Raw genomic sequence first — 16,803 nt, 5'->3', positions numbered from 1 at the left:
GAGACACATAGTGGGAGTATCTGCGAGACTGCGTTGGTTGTTAGGCCGAGTGATCAGAGAAGTCTCATGCTATCATGAGCACCATGAAGGCCTATAGCCTTTCTAGCTCTTTTACACATTTTGTAGGCTTTGAAAGCCAAATGTCCTAGAACACTCTATTTTTTTTATATCCTGATGTAAGAACTCTAACAGATGCGATATATATATATATATATATATATATATATATATATATATATATATCTGCATGTTTTATTTTCTACTTATGTGTCCATAATATGACCAGTTTTATAAATGAAGCAAATCCCTATCAAGAACAAAATTTGCTAATGCATCTGTTAATGTATTTAGATTACGTGGAATATGTTGATATGTGATGAAATCAAAATTTCTTTCCAGTAATATAACACGTAGATACATATGAAATATTTGTGGATTTCTCACTGAGTAATGATTGTTTAATTGTAACACAATGAGCAGTGAATCCAACTTGACAGCTAAATCCCTAATGCCAAGAGCAACTGCTTCTTACAAGAGTTCGATGAGTGCATTGTATTCAACTATATTATTGGTTGTTCAACCAAGGCATATACCTTGTAAGTTAATCAACTTGCCATTAGGGTCATAGAGTACCCATGCTGCGGAAGATAGGTTCTGTGTGCTATGACAAGCACCATCAGCAAAACCAACGTAATGGCTTGACGACATCTACAAACCGAGTGGAACACAAGGTAAGTAGAAAAAGCATGTCTTCAAAGAAAGCAAACACACTAAAAATAAAAAAAAACACACGAATGTACAAAATTCATTACACGAATTTCACGCATAATAATTCTTCAGATGGAGTCCATTTCCGGACTCGGGTAATAAATCAACAAAGAATAAAACTGGATTTTCACCATTGACATGATGTGTAAGCATCGAATCGCCCAAATAATAGAGTAAAACTCATAAAAAGTTATGGCCCCATGCCCCCCAAGAGAGGGAGGGTTATAAGTCATAACATGAAAACCCCATTACGATAATGGGTAAATGGTAGAGACTCGATGAAAAAATATCATGAAAGGAGGTGGGAAAAACTTGATCTCATGATGAGGAAAAGATGCCCCTAGTTGAAAGATCTTGATGATTTCAGAGTGAATCGAAATGTCAACAAGCAAAGTTGCAGTAATGTTTCCCATATTACCCTTAGACATGAATTCATACACGAGGACTGGAAGTGGAGGTGTGGGGCAATGAGAAACAAACGCTTCAAGACATGAAGGCATCTCACTGAGGCTGGGAAGAAATGAAGAATGATGATGGAGACTGTTCCTAGGCGTTCTGTCCAAAGACATGACCTCAATGATACACTCGTTGGTGGGGAATGTCTCATTCAAAGGATCCAGAGAATCCCAAGAACCAAGCCAAGGAGATGGCACATAAGTGTCCAGGTTCATATTGAAAACAGTGTGATTTTATGAGGCATCCATCAAAGCTAAAACAATTTCTTGATAATTTTTTCCATTCGACTTAAAGGCATAGAATCACCAAATGAATCAATTTGATCTGGGGTAGGAATAATCCAAGGATTCGTAGAAACCAAGATCATATTGATTGAAGTAACATTCAAAGGTGGGAGAGTAAAAGTACCCATTAAAGCTGAGTCTTTAAGGAGACCTGCCCCCACACTCTCATAAGGAATCTCAGTATTTCCCATGTAAGGGATGTTGTCGTTCAATGAACCAGAAGAGAAGAAAGACAGTTGGTTGACGGTGACAATTTTTCCTTCGTGAGGAAAACGAAGCACCTAGAACAAAGAAGAAACCACACAAAACATAGCATGGGTCCAGCTTCACCTGAGAAGAAAGTTGTAGTTGATATTTTCATCTACAACTTCTACTTCTAATTCAACGGTCTTTCCTTCCAATGTAATCAACAAGTTCGTGAGAATACTGTATGGACGTGAGCCTCTACCATCAAAGGCCTCCAAAGTGTTTGGGTACTGGTTAAGAGAAGGAGAGCCAATGGTCTTCCAACAAGAAACAGACATGATGCAGGTATAATCACATTCATCTATAACTGTATGATGGATCGTCTTTCCTTTGATAAGAACCTATATCAGAAAAGCAATCTGATGAGGAAGACGAGGAACATGGTTTTCAAGATCAAAGGTAATCAGAATCGAATCAGTAGGATCAATAGTGCCTATAGTAGACAATAGTGGCAACCGTTGCATTGGACAGGTTTGGAGAACCTCCAAGGTAGACATCTGTGAAGGTTCTTGAGCTAAATCCTCAACAATATTGTAGCGTTGTGCATCTCTAGCATTCAGATTATAAGATGATTTCCGAAGTACACCCTTGGGAGGTCATCGGATTATGGATTCACTATTAGGGCACTCAATATGGAGTGGACCAGAACTGGATGGAGTGGAAGTAGAAGGTATATCGGTGACTTATTTCTCCACCGTCTGCTTATGCATGGTTTGATAGTCCTTTGTTCGAGTAGCAATCGAAATAGGTGATGAACCTTACATCATGAAAAATTGGGAACCAAAGGAGGCAGAGGATTACAGTTGGTCTACCAAATGTGTCTGCTAAGATGGAAAAGGTTCTTTGAAAATAGTTGGAGTCCCTTTCAACAAGTGGTTAACTTCAGAACAACATGGACAATCCTTGGTGTAATGATCTTCCTTATAGATGAGGCAATGATATTTCGACTTCCTCTTAGAAACATCATCAGCAGATGATTTGGGTGGATCCTATTTTGAAGCATTGGCTTTGGCTTTACCTTTTCCCTTTTTCTTACCTTTAGAGGCCATATCTACTGTGGTAGACTGAACATCATGTACCTCAGAGGTTTTACCAGGATTGGATGATTTTTTCGAAGGATTATTGGAACCAGTGCTTGAAACATATTTCTACTTTGAAGAAGCTTTCGTGGAAGTCTGAGACACAAAACCAATTACACCATCAACAGGTGGCACATAAGGAGAATTTGGTGTTGTCAGATCTAAAGATGGTCTCGGAGCATTAGGGAACATCTCATACAACATGCCAGATTGCGAATAGACTAAGTCTAAATGCTGAGCACGGGCAATAACTTTCTCTTTCATAACACATCCACCCATAGCTCTATCCATAAAAATCCTGTTAACGAATGATTTTGTGAACCATTCAGCCAAAAACTCATCAGAAATCTCGAATTTGATGAGGTGACGCTGACGTCTCCATTCATGGATATGATTGGAAATGTGGGTTCCAGTACCTTGCTTAAGGGATGTTAGAAAATGAGTGCGAGTTTCATATCGAACTTACAATTAGAAGTGGGTGAGGAAGGCCATAGCTAGAGAGTTGAAGTCAACCTAATTACCTTGAGCCAACTCAATATACCATTTTGTGGAAACAGCTGTGAAGGTTCTCTAAAAGAGGTGAAGATGGATAGAATTGTCGACATACAAATTGGAGGAGCGCCTTAGGTGATATGTCATCACATGGGCTTGCGGGTCCTCCTTAGACTTTCCTTCGAATTTGGGGCAATCACTTGGAATTTTAGTTGGAATTGGAGGCCAGTAAGGTGAATGAAGAATGGGATCATTCGTGAGCCTCGAGACATCGGGAAACTCCAACGTAGCCAAGAAAGGAAATTGCACGTTGAACGAAATATAGGGTCTTTGAGGAGACCCAAATTGTGGGTTTCATCCTTGCTAGTAAGGATGTTTACCCCACAGTGAAGGATTTTGTCCATACAGGACCTGATTTTGTCCCCACTAAGTGTTACCTTGATCATAAGGTGGATTGTTTCCAGGGTAGGTTTGATATTGACCCACCATAGGCCATTGATAAGCATGGTACACATCATATGAGTTGTAAGGTTGTTGAACCTGTTGACCTTGGACATAAGGAGATTGACCCTACTACTGCAGGGGTTGACCTTATGTTTGCAAGGGCTAGCCTTGTGGATATACATATTGAGCTTGTTGCTGCAAAGATTGACCTTGTTGCTACAATGGTTGACTTTGCTACTGTAAAGGTTGAATTTTTTGTTTCAAACACTGGCCTTGGGAGTACAAAGGTTGAGTAGACTGCTGAACAAACTGAGTTTGGTGTTGCAAAGGCTGCTAAGACTGCGACACAATTTTCCCTTGTTGCTATAATAGTTTCCCTTGCTACTGCAATGTTTTCCCTTGCTGCTACGAAGGTTGCCCTTGCTGCTACAAAGGTTGAATTTGCTACTGCAAGGGTTGTTGGACAGTTCCTTGGGATATACCCTGTGGGTATTGATAATTTCCAAATTAAATCTAACCATATCCACCAGGAATAATAGATTGACCAGGCTGAACATAAGCTCTTGCTTGAGGAATGTAAGATAGATTAACCAAGGCATGCAAACCATATGGGACGTAAGCCTGTTGGAGTGGAATCTGAAGCATATAAGGCTGCTGATATTGGATGTTACCTAACTCGGATGGATCAAAAGGGTTAGGAATACCACCATAATAAGGTTGACTAACTCCAACTATGTGATTTTGTAATCCATTCACATTGGTTTCACCTGACATAAGAGGAATATTTGGATCTTTCCCCTCGGGTGGTGGCACATTCTATCCACTTGACTGAGGGGTAGAAGAACTAAATGAAACATGACCTAAAATAGTCGGTTGTACCAGACGGGTCGGTTGAAATGATGAGATAGGTTGCGATGGAATCGTAGGTTGAATAGGAACTAATGTGACAACAGTTTGTACAGAAGTTCGAGCAGGTGGGTTCGGAATGAATGGATTGGATGTAGGCATAGCATTTGAAGACCAAATGGGATTTTGATATAATGACGAAGCACTAGGAGTAGCTGAGACTAACTGAGCTAAGTTTGTATGACCAAGTGGCAACATGGGTTCACTAGTTTCTGGAAGGGTGAGAGATGGAAATCTTCCTACAAAAGGAAAGCCTTATGGAGGAAATTCATATCCTTGTTCATCATAGACATGAGGAGTATGGGTAGTGGAAACTTTTGAATGACCCGGAGAAGGGGTTGGGATTTGACCTTCTAACTCCATAAATGGAAACAATTGGTGACAAGGAATCTGAGATCTGTGAGGAGATAACTCCAAAGGAATACCAGGCCAATCGTAAGGACTCTAAGGATGCTAAGGAGATATCGCAACAAAATGAAATAATGGATTCAAAAAATAAATAACAAGCCTTTGTGGACTCTCAGGAGTCTACAGACTCTCAGTTGTCTGCAGACTCTGAGGGGTCTGTATAGGATTATCGGTATCAGGATCATATTCTTGAGGTGATCAAGAATCCAATGGAGTTGGATGAGAAGGCATGGGTTGGTACTTGGAACAACGCCAAGTTCAAAACCTTGATCTTCAAGTGATTGAGGAAGCTTCGGATGAACTCCTTGGGAGGACCCTTCAGTGTCATACATTGAAGAGGAACTATGAGATGAACTCAATGGCTCAACCATGATGACTTCCTCTCAAGATAAAAAAAGGAAAGGAGATTTGTTGAGGGCTTTTTAACAATCTTGTAATTAACAAGGAATTACTCAATATTGGTCCAAGAAGCAACTTCTTGAGTTCGACATGTTTATAGTGGGTAGTTATTTTTAGAAACCAAAAATTTTCCTTTTCATCTTTTAAGAGTTGAGAAAAGGAAGAAAAGGTGACTCTAGTCACTTTCGATGGTTTAGTGGGCTTGAAAGGACAAGTGCTCGATGATCTTTTCAAATTTAAAGAGTTAGAAAAGATCGAAATGACTACTCAGGTAACTGTAGGAAAAAGGAGTACCAAGTAACCATGAATTGCAATATACACCTCAAAAAATATATTTTTCCAACGACTTGACCTATGTGCAGGAAATCTCCCCAAATGTTGTGTTCGGTGTATCATGTTTATAGGGTAGCAGACTCGACTTCCTATGGATAAAGGTTTGCAACATATGAGGGTCTCCCTTTATATACGCGATGGTATGGGGAGCACAAGTCCGTGCTAGCGATGTCTAATGCCAAAGCGAATGAAAACTACTAAGTTTTATAGACATATGAACACGTCTCTAGCCTAGACCACTAAGTATGAATGTTAATGTTTCAAATGATCCTTAGATTAATTGATAGATTTTAAAGTTGATCTTGGAATTATGTTTCAATTTCAAGGGCTTAGCGATGTTACATGTTCCTAAAATGCAACTAAATGATGAAATGAATTCCTTCAATTCGATGAAAGCTACCTATGTAAGGAAGAGAAACACTCAAATCATGCATCAAACAAGAAAAAGTGCATTAATGACAATTTCCAAATGCTAAATGCAAAACATGAAATCTAATCTTTCATATCATAAGCAAATGTAATTCCAAAACAAAAACCTTAAAGCGAAATACCTTAAGATATAATGATGATTTTTTTTTTTTTTTTTTTTTTTCACTTTAGTGCAATCAATGTAATCTAGTGCAAAAAAGTAAAAGAGAATGCAAGCAAGCCAACAAACATGAAAATCTCTTTCACATTAATGATTTGAATGCAACAATAAATGCTTTAAAAACTATGAAAAGGTAAACACTTTCACTTTAACTTTTGAAACACAAACTTAAAGAAAACGCTTTCTTTTGATTCAAATGAGACAATCAATTTGTACTCTATTGTTTGCCAAATGGAACTTAAGTGACTTTCACAGTATCTACTCAATCTAACACTAATGAAACCAAATTAAGACACAAGAACCAAAAGTGATTTGCAAAGGATGCCCAAAAACACAAAAGACTCTTTAACATAGGTAATTGATCTCTGATGAGTGTTAATTCCAGTCTTCGCAGCCTGTCACCAGGGATCAACATGAGCTCTTACTATGCTTGGTTTTGTTAGATGTTTTGCACATTATATTCAGCAAAAAAAATGTCACAAGTGTGTCCATCAGAATAATCTCGGAAAAGTCTTTCCAATGGTATATCACACTCCCATAACTGGCTCCCGGATTAGAAGATATGATCGAAATGGATGAGTGATTCTTGGTTATGCATGTTTTGAGGTCAGTTGCTGCACACAATGACAAGTTTAGTACAAAATCATTTTCTGAAATAATGGTAAGGAATTTTTCAAAAGTGAAAGAGGTTTTTTTTCATCACATACCAGATAACAAAAACCTGCTTCCGTTTATGCACAGGTGCTACTATGTGGGAGATATACAGTGCTATTTGGAGCCTACATTAAAACAAAACAAATTTGTCATATTTTTTACTGTTTTAGTAATTTTAGTGCGGGGCCATTTTACAACAGATGGAAAGTAATTTTGCAAACCTCAAGGAGGATTTTGTTAACCACGAGTCATATAACAAAAACCTCTTTCATTTTATTCACAGCTGTCATAAATTGGGATATGCGACTAGATCTTTACAACTCATTTTCACACATTTAAATTTTTAATGATTTTCTGTTTTAGAGATTATTTTGTAGAACAAATTGTGAGAAACTAGAAACAAATTTCCCAAATTTGAGAGAGGGTTTTCTCCAACATGACCTTATCTACAAAAATCTCTTTCAGTTTTGTAACGGGTGCTATGGTTTAGGAGATACGAGGTCATCTTCAAAACTTATTTTCAGAAATTCGGCCCAAGTTTAATATAACTAATTCTATTTTGAAAAAAATGGTTGAGCTCAATTCCCTTAGTACAAGGATGAGAAAATGTATATATTGTATGAATTTCATTGTGTAGGGGTTGGAATTTGGCAGAAGGTTGGACTTTTTGGAAAGCTTGGAGCTTCATTGTATATTCATTTCAACAGTTTGGCTAAGGAATATACCAGGGGTTTGCAACACTTTATGGGATTCATGTGGCATCTTGCTTTGGTATTATGTTTTCTTCTGTAATTTTAAGTATACATGTGTTTTATGTATGCCATATCTCTCTGTATTTCATCTTAACTAAGTCAAACAAGGATAAAGGTAGAAAACATTGCAAGTGCAGTGCTCTACCTAAGGTTTGCTTAGTTATCTATGTTTTCAGCTGTTTGAAAAGGAAACCTGAGTTCTTCATGCCCTTTTCAACTCCTCATCTATATAAAACCTCTACATATCACTCAATTTGAAGTACCAAATCACTTGCCTACCTTGCCCCATAGAGATCTTTGCAAACTGAGCCTCATTCCCCAGCCTCAAATTTGCCTTTCACATTTGAGCCAACAAAACATCATCAAATTCAATCAAACACCTCTCCACACATACTTAGCCTAAAATCAATCCTTACATTAGTCATCTCAAGCTTCATTGGCCATCTTTACTGAGATTGACAAGGAGAGAGCCCTCTCCCGACCTGGTAGGGCTAGCTACCAGGTTAAGCATGGTTTGATGTTACCCTAGATCCTACCTTTCTCAGCCTGAGGTAGATTTAGGCCCTAACATAATGGCGACCATACTGGGGAGATCAGATTGTTTGTTCGTTAGTGTTCTTTGTTTTATAAACTACAGATGGAGCCTGAAGTTATGCCAGGAAGCCTTCGAACTGCACATTGCTTTGCAAGTGCATAAGTAGATAAACGCTGCTTCAGTCAATCTCCGGTCTAGTTTATGAACTGAACATCTGACTTGCAAATTTCCCCAGTACATTAAACTGGGGAAGAGGTGACAGATCTTCTCTGAGAAAGATCATTCAAGTTGCAGATCTGATTGCTGATGGTGGACAACAGTCAGACACATATGAAGGCTGAAACATTCACCTGGTGACTCCAACTCAATCCAGAGATTCCAGTGCTCACTGATCCATTCATGCACTAAAATAAAATGGTAGGGTATGTGGCAAACCCTGCGCTTTGTGAAGTTTTAAAAGAAGTTAGAGATCAGTTAGTGGATATTGAAATTGATGAAGTATTTTTCATTGTTGTGCTTCAATTTTTGAGATCTCCGAAGTTTCCTCCTAAAGCTAAAACTGGTTTCTTTGAGTTAGTTGTTGAAAAATTTGAGAAGGAGATTCAGTATTTAAATGATCAGATCCAATCATATGAATTCTAAGATCCCCAAAAGTCCTTGGAAACTCTCCCTCCTTCAAAATAAGAAACAATAGAGCTGACTGTGGATGTTTGCATTGACAGTTTGCAGCTGGAAGCATGTATTGAGGAGTTGGGGCAGCAAACAGAGTCTAGTTTTTTTAATCCTATTGCAACCTTTTTTTCAGTTTGAATGATAGATCAAATTGTCTTTTACATAACCAAACTCGTTATCTGCATGTATGGTTGTCAGCATTTACATTTGTGTCCTGGTTGAAGCACTTTCAAGCAGTTTCCTTTTCACAGTTACATGATTGGTTGATATGGAATTTCAACAGTACTTGATTTATCAATTTTGCAGCAAAGTGGGTTAGATTTGTACATAAATAAGCTGCCCAAGGTAGTGTTTCAGTTTTCGGTATTTGTTTATGTACATGTTGCAGTATGTATATGTTTTTGGATTGGTATGAGTTGTTTTGGGTTTACAGTTGTTTGAATCCATGCCCAATGGATGAGGCACTTGGTCTATGGTGTTCTTGACACCTCCAAGGAGCTGCCATCCCCAATGGGGCCGATGTTAGTTCCAGTCTTCGCAGCTTGTCACCAGGGATCAACATGAGCTTTTATTATGTTTGGTTTTTTTAGATGTTTTGCACATGATGTTCAGCACAAAACATGTCACAAGTGTGTCCATCAGAGTAAGCTCAGAAAAATATTTCCAACGGTATATCACACTCCCGTAACCAGCTCCCAGATTAGAAGATATGATCGAAATGGATGAGTGATTCTTGGTTATGCATGTTTTGAGGTCAGTCACTGCACACAATGACAAGTTTAGTAAAAAAATAGTTTCTGAAATAATGGTAAGGAATTTTTCAAAAGTGAAAGAGGTTTTTGTTCATCACATACCAAATAACAAAAACCTCCTTCATTTTATGCACAGGTTCTACTATGTGGGAGATATACAGTGATATTTGGATCCTACATTAAAACAAAGCAAATTTTTTCATATTTTTTACTGTTTTAGTCATTTAGTTCGGGGCCATTTCACAACAGATGGAAAGTAATTTTGAAAAACCCAAGGAGGTTTTTGTTAACCACGATCCATATAACAAAAACATCTTTCATTTTATTCACAGGTGTCATGAATTGGGATATGTGACTAGATATTTACAACTCATTTTCACAGATTTAAATTTTTAATGATTTTTTGTTTTAGAGATGATTTTATGGAATAGATTGCGAGCAGCTGGAAACGAATTTCCCAAATTTGAGAGATTTTTTCCTCCAACATGACCTTATCTAAAAAAAATACTTTCATTTTTGTAACAGGTGCTATGGTTTAGGAGATATGAGGTCATCTTCAACACCTATTTTCAGAAATTCGGCCCAAGTTTAATGTAATTGATTCTATTTTGAAGAAAATGGTTGAGCTCAATTCCCTTAGTACAAGGATGATAAAATGAATATATTGTATGAATTTCATAGTGTAGTGGTTGGAATTTGGCAGAAGGTTAGACTTTTTGGAAAGCTTGGAGCTTCATTGTATATTCATTTCAGCAGTTTGGCTAAGGAATAGACCAGTGGTTTGCAGCACTTTATGGGATTCATGTGGCATCTTGCTTTGGTATTGTGTTTTCTTCTGTAATTGTAAGTCTACATGTGTTTTATGTATGCCATATCTCTCTTTATTTCATCTTAACTAAATCAAACAAGGATAAAGGTAGAATACATTGCAAGTGCAGTGCTCTACCTAAGGTTTTCTTAGTTATCTATGTTTTCAGCTGTTTGAAAAGGATCCCTGAGTTCTTGAAGCCCTTTTCAACTCCTCATCTATCTAAAACCTCTCCATATCACTCAATTTGAAGTAATAAATCACTTTCCTACCTTGCCCCATAGAGATCTCTGCAAAACTAAGCCTCATTCCCCAGGCCTCAAATCTGCCTTTCACATTTGAGCCAACAAAACATCATCAAATTCAATCAAACACCTTTGTACACATACCTAGCCTAAAATCAGTCCTTACATCAGTCATCTCAAGCTTCATTGGCCATCTTTACTTAGATTGACAAGGAGAGATCCCTCTCCCAACCTGGTACGGCTATCTACCAGGTTAAGCATGGTTTGATGTTACCCTAGATCCTACCTTTCTCAGCCTGAGGTAGATTTAGGCCCTAACAATGAGAAGCTCAACAAGTGGATGAAGGATGACCTAAAATACCTAGAAACCCTGAAAGGCTAATCAAACTCCAAACACACTTAAACCAAGTTAAGAGGTGATTGTAACCAGACGAGGAAAGAGTCAACTAAAAACACACTGGTAAATCACTGGGAGAAGGAAAAAGCATGAAAACAAGAAGATAAACCCTAAATTTCTTTAACTCATGTTATCATCACACTTGTTAAGAGAAAAGAAGCTATCATCGCTACTGTAATCAACACATCCACGATATCATAGCGACTATCAAGGCCAAAATGTGATGGGAGAGAAAAATGGAGAAAGCAAAAAATCTTCAAGAACAACTCAAATCAACTACCTTCAAGCATCTACCAGGAAGTGAGACTAACTACAGACAAAAAATGAAGTCCGGGAATGAATGGTTGATCAAACTCGTCAAAAGACAAGGTGAAGAATTGGAAGGAAAGGATCATAGGCTCCCCAGTGGAGTCACCATTTGGATGACAAGGTTAATCCTCTCTATGGACAGAGATGATCCCTCTACCCCAATGAGTGGGTCTAGCAACTGAAGTGACAATCAACTAGACATCTTCCTAGATTATGATTGAAAAGAAGAATGAAGGATATGGCCTACCTCGTTCTGATGCTATTCAAATTTCCTTTGTTGACTACTCTGAACCGCTTGTGTCACAAGCTTGTTCCTTCTTCTCTCAGTGTTTATGCAACTGCACAAGTGATCAAAACACAACAAAACATACCAAAATAGATAGAAAATCCAATAGTAATCTACTTAACTGATCAAGGAATGTCAAGCTAAATGATAAATGAACCTATACATTTTGGGAAGATGAACCAACAATTGTATATTATTAGAAAATAAAGGGAAGCTTACAACCAAAGCCTTGATGTTGATAGGCTCTCCTTGAGTCGTAATCCAAGTCCAAGCCAAGAACTCTCCAAGAACTCCTTCTCCAAGTCAAATGAATAGCCTCTAGGCACAATCTTAACATAAGGGTTAAAATAGACATAGACCAACCATTAGGGAATGGGAGAGGACAAATTTATAGGTTGGGAAAGGGAGTTGGGACCTCTCCGAAGATAGGATTAGGCCCTCTTCTTAAGGAGGTAGCTCATAGGGATAAGACTAAGAGGCCAAGTGAGGAGGATTCAACCTCATCTATAACAAACAACCTCTAGCTCGTCGCTCTGGAAGCTTCTAGATCACGAAGCTTCCCATCCTCTTTGGGATCATCACGGGTATGCAAAAGAACAGAGTGATGCCATCGCTAGTCAAGTATACTATAACATGTGACCATCACTTTTTAAAGCCTTATAAGAGTGACTATTCTCATTTTAGGGTTTTAAGAGCTATTTTTCTAGGGAAAGTGCAAGGAATTTTCCAATCAAAGTCTTAGGAGGGATATGAGTTGTATACATGGATGAGTATACTATATAATGGTCATGTTTCAAGCACTTTGGGGTATGTCACAAGGAAGTGCAGGAGGTGTGACAAAATACTGTGTAATAGTTGGCTACTAGAATTGTGTAATGCGCAGTTGGAGCCATGTCAGGGTATCCTCTGTGCAATTCTAGAAGCCAAGGCAGAGGCCTTGAGCTCCCAGAATGTGTAGTGCATGGCAGGGAATACAAGATTCGGGCAAGGGGAGCCTAGATCTGCCTAAGGGGAGTGTGAAATCAAATAGATTTGAAGGATGGTGTGATGTTGAGTGCATATCTAACTGAGTGATCATGCATGCAAGTAAAACGAGTGTAGAAATTGATCAAACTAAAGAAAAATGAAGCATGTGATGGGAGTTGTCACAACAATGACCAATAGTGAAAAAATATGATAGTGCGTGCAACACTTAGGAAAGGAAATGAAAAACTTGAAACAACACTTATACAAGCTAAATCAAGTTAAAACGCAAACATTCATTCAACAAAACAAGTGAAACAACACTGTCACAAGCTAAGCGAGTAGAAGTGACAAAAAAAGTGGTAAAAGACTAGAAAATCAAAACTTACGCAGAAAAGCGATGACGATCACACTGAAGGTTCCTTGACCTCCTTGGGAATGACATAGCTCCAAGATCGAATGTGAAAATTAGCTCTCGCAACGTCAATTAAATATATTTTTTCAATTTAGGGGTTATGACGTGAAGGCCAAAAATCAAGGAAAAAGCGACACTTGGTGATAGTTTCCAAAATAAATAAAGTGCCTCCTTCGGTTTGCTAAAAATAGATCCCTATTTTTTAGGGATTAATTTTGCTTTTTTTTTCCTTTTTCAAGAAAAGTTGTCATGCATGGCCCAAAGAGATTGCGTAGTTCTGGGGGGAACTGGGAAAACTTCTAGTTCATGCACTGAGAATCTTTTGAGTAGAATGCTTCTGCACAATTTCCAGGCTGAGTGGCTCTAGGATGCCTCTTATGCTCTGTGTAGTTTCCCAGCTGAAGGCTGGATGTCAACTAGCACTGCACAATTCTTAAGCTCAAGACTCATTGTCATCTTGGACAACGCAATTCCTGAGAGCAAGGTTGGTTGCCCTAAAGGATTTCATACTTCTCTAAGGCAAGCCTAGAACTATATGGGAACCAAGTCAAGAGATCGGCTTGTGGGTTAGATAATAAACCAAGTAATAAAGCACAAGCCAAGATTCAAGGATGAGGCTCAATCGAAGCACAAATACCTGGATTAGTGCAAGATGAACTGTTGTGATTTAGAAGCGAGGCTCGAAAACGAAGCATGGGAAAAATTTTGAAGGGTGGTTGTAACCGCTACAACAGGTAGTTATGGACCTAGAAAAGATTAGGGCCATTGAGGGATGGCTTGCACCAAAGAATGTTTCGGAATTTAGGTCTTTAATGGGCTTGACTAGCTATTATAGGAGGTTCATTGGAGGATTTTTGAGGATTTCTTACCTTATCACTTTATTGTAGAGGAAGGGTATCAAGTTTGAATGGGCTTATGAGTGTAAAGAGGCATTTCGGTGTCTAAAGGATTTTCTAAAAATTGCTATGGTATTAAATATTATAGACTTGAATGAATATTTTCGGGTATGAACTAATGTGTATAACGAAGGTTTGGGAGGGGTGCTTATGAAAAATGGGTACATGGTGTGTTATGAGTCTAGGAAGTTCAAGGAACATGAAAATAATTACGATGTACATGATTTAGAGTTGGTGCCTATAATTCATTCTCTTATGATTTGGAGACATTATCTTGTGGGTTGAAGAGTTGAGCTACAAAAAATCACTATGGATTGTGGCATTTGTTTGAGTAGCTGATTTTGAATGCTCACCAAACTAGGTCGCTAGAATTGTTAGTTGAATATGATTTCAAGATTAAGTATATAAAATGAAAGGAGAATAAAAAGGATGATGCTCTCAACTGGAGAGTGCACTTAATGCATGCTTCAATAGTAAGTGTGTGTAAGACTGATATAATGAACAAAATCTTGGAAGCTAGGAATTTGGATTGGAAATATTTGGATATCAAGAATAACTTTCAGCAGGAGGAAAAGTAATAAAAATATTTGGGTTATGGACATGGATGAAATGGGATTCTTCTTTATGAAATTTGTATAAATGTTTCAAATGTGCAACAAGTTAAAGAATTCATTACGAAGAATATGTATAGGGTTCCTTATGTAGGACATTCACGATATCAGAAGATTACTACAATAGTAAAAAAACAATATTTTTGGACTAGGTTAAAGAAGGATGTGGTGAATTTCATAGCAAGGTATTTAGAGTGTACAAGGTTAGGATAAACAAAATAACCCAGTGGGCTTGTTGTAGCCTATACCCATCCCAGAATGGAAGTGGGATGTGGTGTCGATGGATTTTAGTACTAAATTTCCTAGGACAACAAAAGGGCATGAATTGATTATGGTGGTGGTTGATAAGCTTCCCAAATCATCTCATTTTATTCCAGTAAAATCAACGTATAAAGTGGATAACATGGATGATAATCTTATGAGGGTATTTTCCAAGCTATATGGTGTGCCTCGGGAAATTACTTTAGATAGATATACGAATTTTATGTCTAATTATTGGATGGGACTATTTAAAGGGCTAGGTACGAATTTGAATTTTAGTAATGCATATCACCTAGAGTCTAATGGACAAACTGAGCACATTAAACAGGTGATTGGGGATAAATTAGTGTTGTATGTGATGGATAAACCATCCAAATGTGAGGACTAGCTACATTTAGTAGAATTTTTGATATAATAATGGGTATCGTACTTCATTAATAATGATTCCATTTGAGGCACTGTATGGAAAAATAGGTGATACTCTTTTGATTTGGAGCAATTTGATGGATCGAGTCTTGGTTGGTATGGAATTACTTAGAGATACAGAAGATCAAGTTGTAAAAATTGGAAATTTTTTGAAATCTACCCAAGATAGTTAGAAAATTTATGCAAATAAGCATAGAATTCATCGAGAATTTAAGATTGGGGTTCATGTTTTCTTTAGAGATAGACTCAGAAGAGCTCGATAAAATTAAGCATTTGTGTCAAATTGGTATCATTTTATTGTGGGTTATTCAAGATTCTGGAGAAGATTGGCTTTGTTGCATATATACTTGCATTACCTGCATCCTCACATGTTCATGATGTATTCCATGTATCCATGCTTAAAAATTAGATTCCTAGTACTGATCATGTGATTGATTGGCATATGATTTAGGTGGAACCAGAAGGCACTTTTCTCATTTAGTTGGTACATATTTTAGATAGGATGGAAAAAGTGCTCCAAAATCGAGTTGTTTGCATCGTAAAGGTACAATGGAACCCACTCAGTCCTGATGATTCTACATGGTAGTAGGAATATGTAATGAGGGAGGAGTTCCCTCATCTTTTTGACTGAAGTATGTATGTATATGTTGCACTAAGAACAATACATAAAATAAGGGGGGAGGAATGCAATACCCTTGTTGATCTATAATGCAAATATATATACTTTTATATTAGGCTAGTGAGATAGATGTGCATAGTGATTAGACTGGTGAGCCAGAGTCATTTTTGTGGGCCTGCATGCCTATGTATATGTTTATATGGATTTTGGAGCTAGCTTTCCCAATGACATATATATCATGTTGACAAAGTGGTTGGAGGAAGAAGATTGTGAATATTGTATATATTTTTTATACTAATAAAATAATGTCTAGCTGTGGAGCCCACTCCATGAAAAAAGGTATGGGGGGCACATTGAGAAATCTATAGGGAAATAGTTAGAATGATTTCTCTTATACTTGATAACTTCTTGTGATGTCTTTTTACTTTTTCTTTCTTATTAGGTTCTTCTCTTAATATTATTTTGTTCTTATCATCGAACATATACCAAAACAATAATATCAAAAATAAACAAGAAAACAGGATATAGGCTACAAGCCAGAGCCAAAACCTCTCCACTTGAGAGGAAAACCCACAAATATCTTCTCTTCTTATAGATCCTTCAATTGATGAATTCGAAGACCTCGAGACCAACACTAATACCCTTCCAAGACCAATTCTGACCTTCTTGATGATGTGCTTCCTTTGTCCAAGTCAAAACCAGTCAAATCTCTTCCAATAACACAACTTTGACCCCCAGCTATGAAATTTCAGCCTCTACTAAAAGTATGAAATTTTCAGCCCTCCCAGCAACAATTGC

The sequence above is a fragment of the Pinus tabuliformis genome, chromosome 3_2 (assembly GCF_031772625.1).
Source record: "Pinus tabuliformis cultivar Carrire ecotype Pingquan chromosome 3_2, CPIR1, whole genome shotgun sequence".
Lineage (NCBI taxonomy): Eukaryota > Viridiplantae > Streptophyta > Pinopsida > Pinales > Pinaceae > Pinus > Pinus tabuliformis.
The sequence above is the reverse complement of the archived record's forward strand: the minus strand, read 5'-3'. Positions refer to the sequence as shown.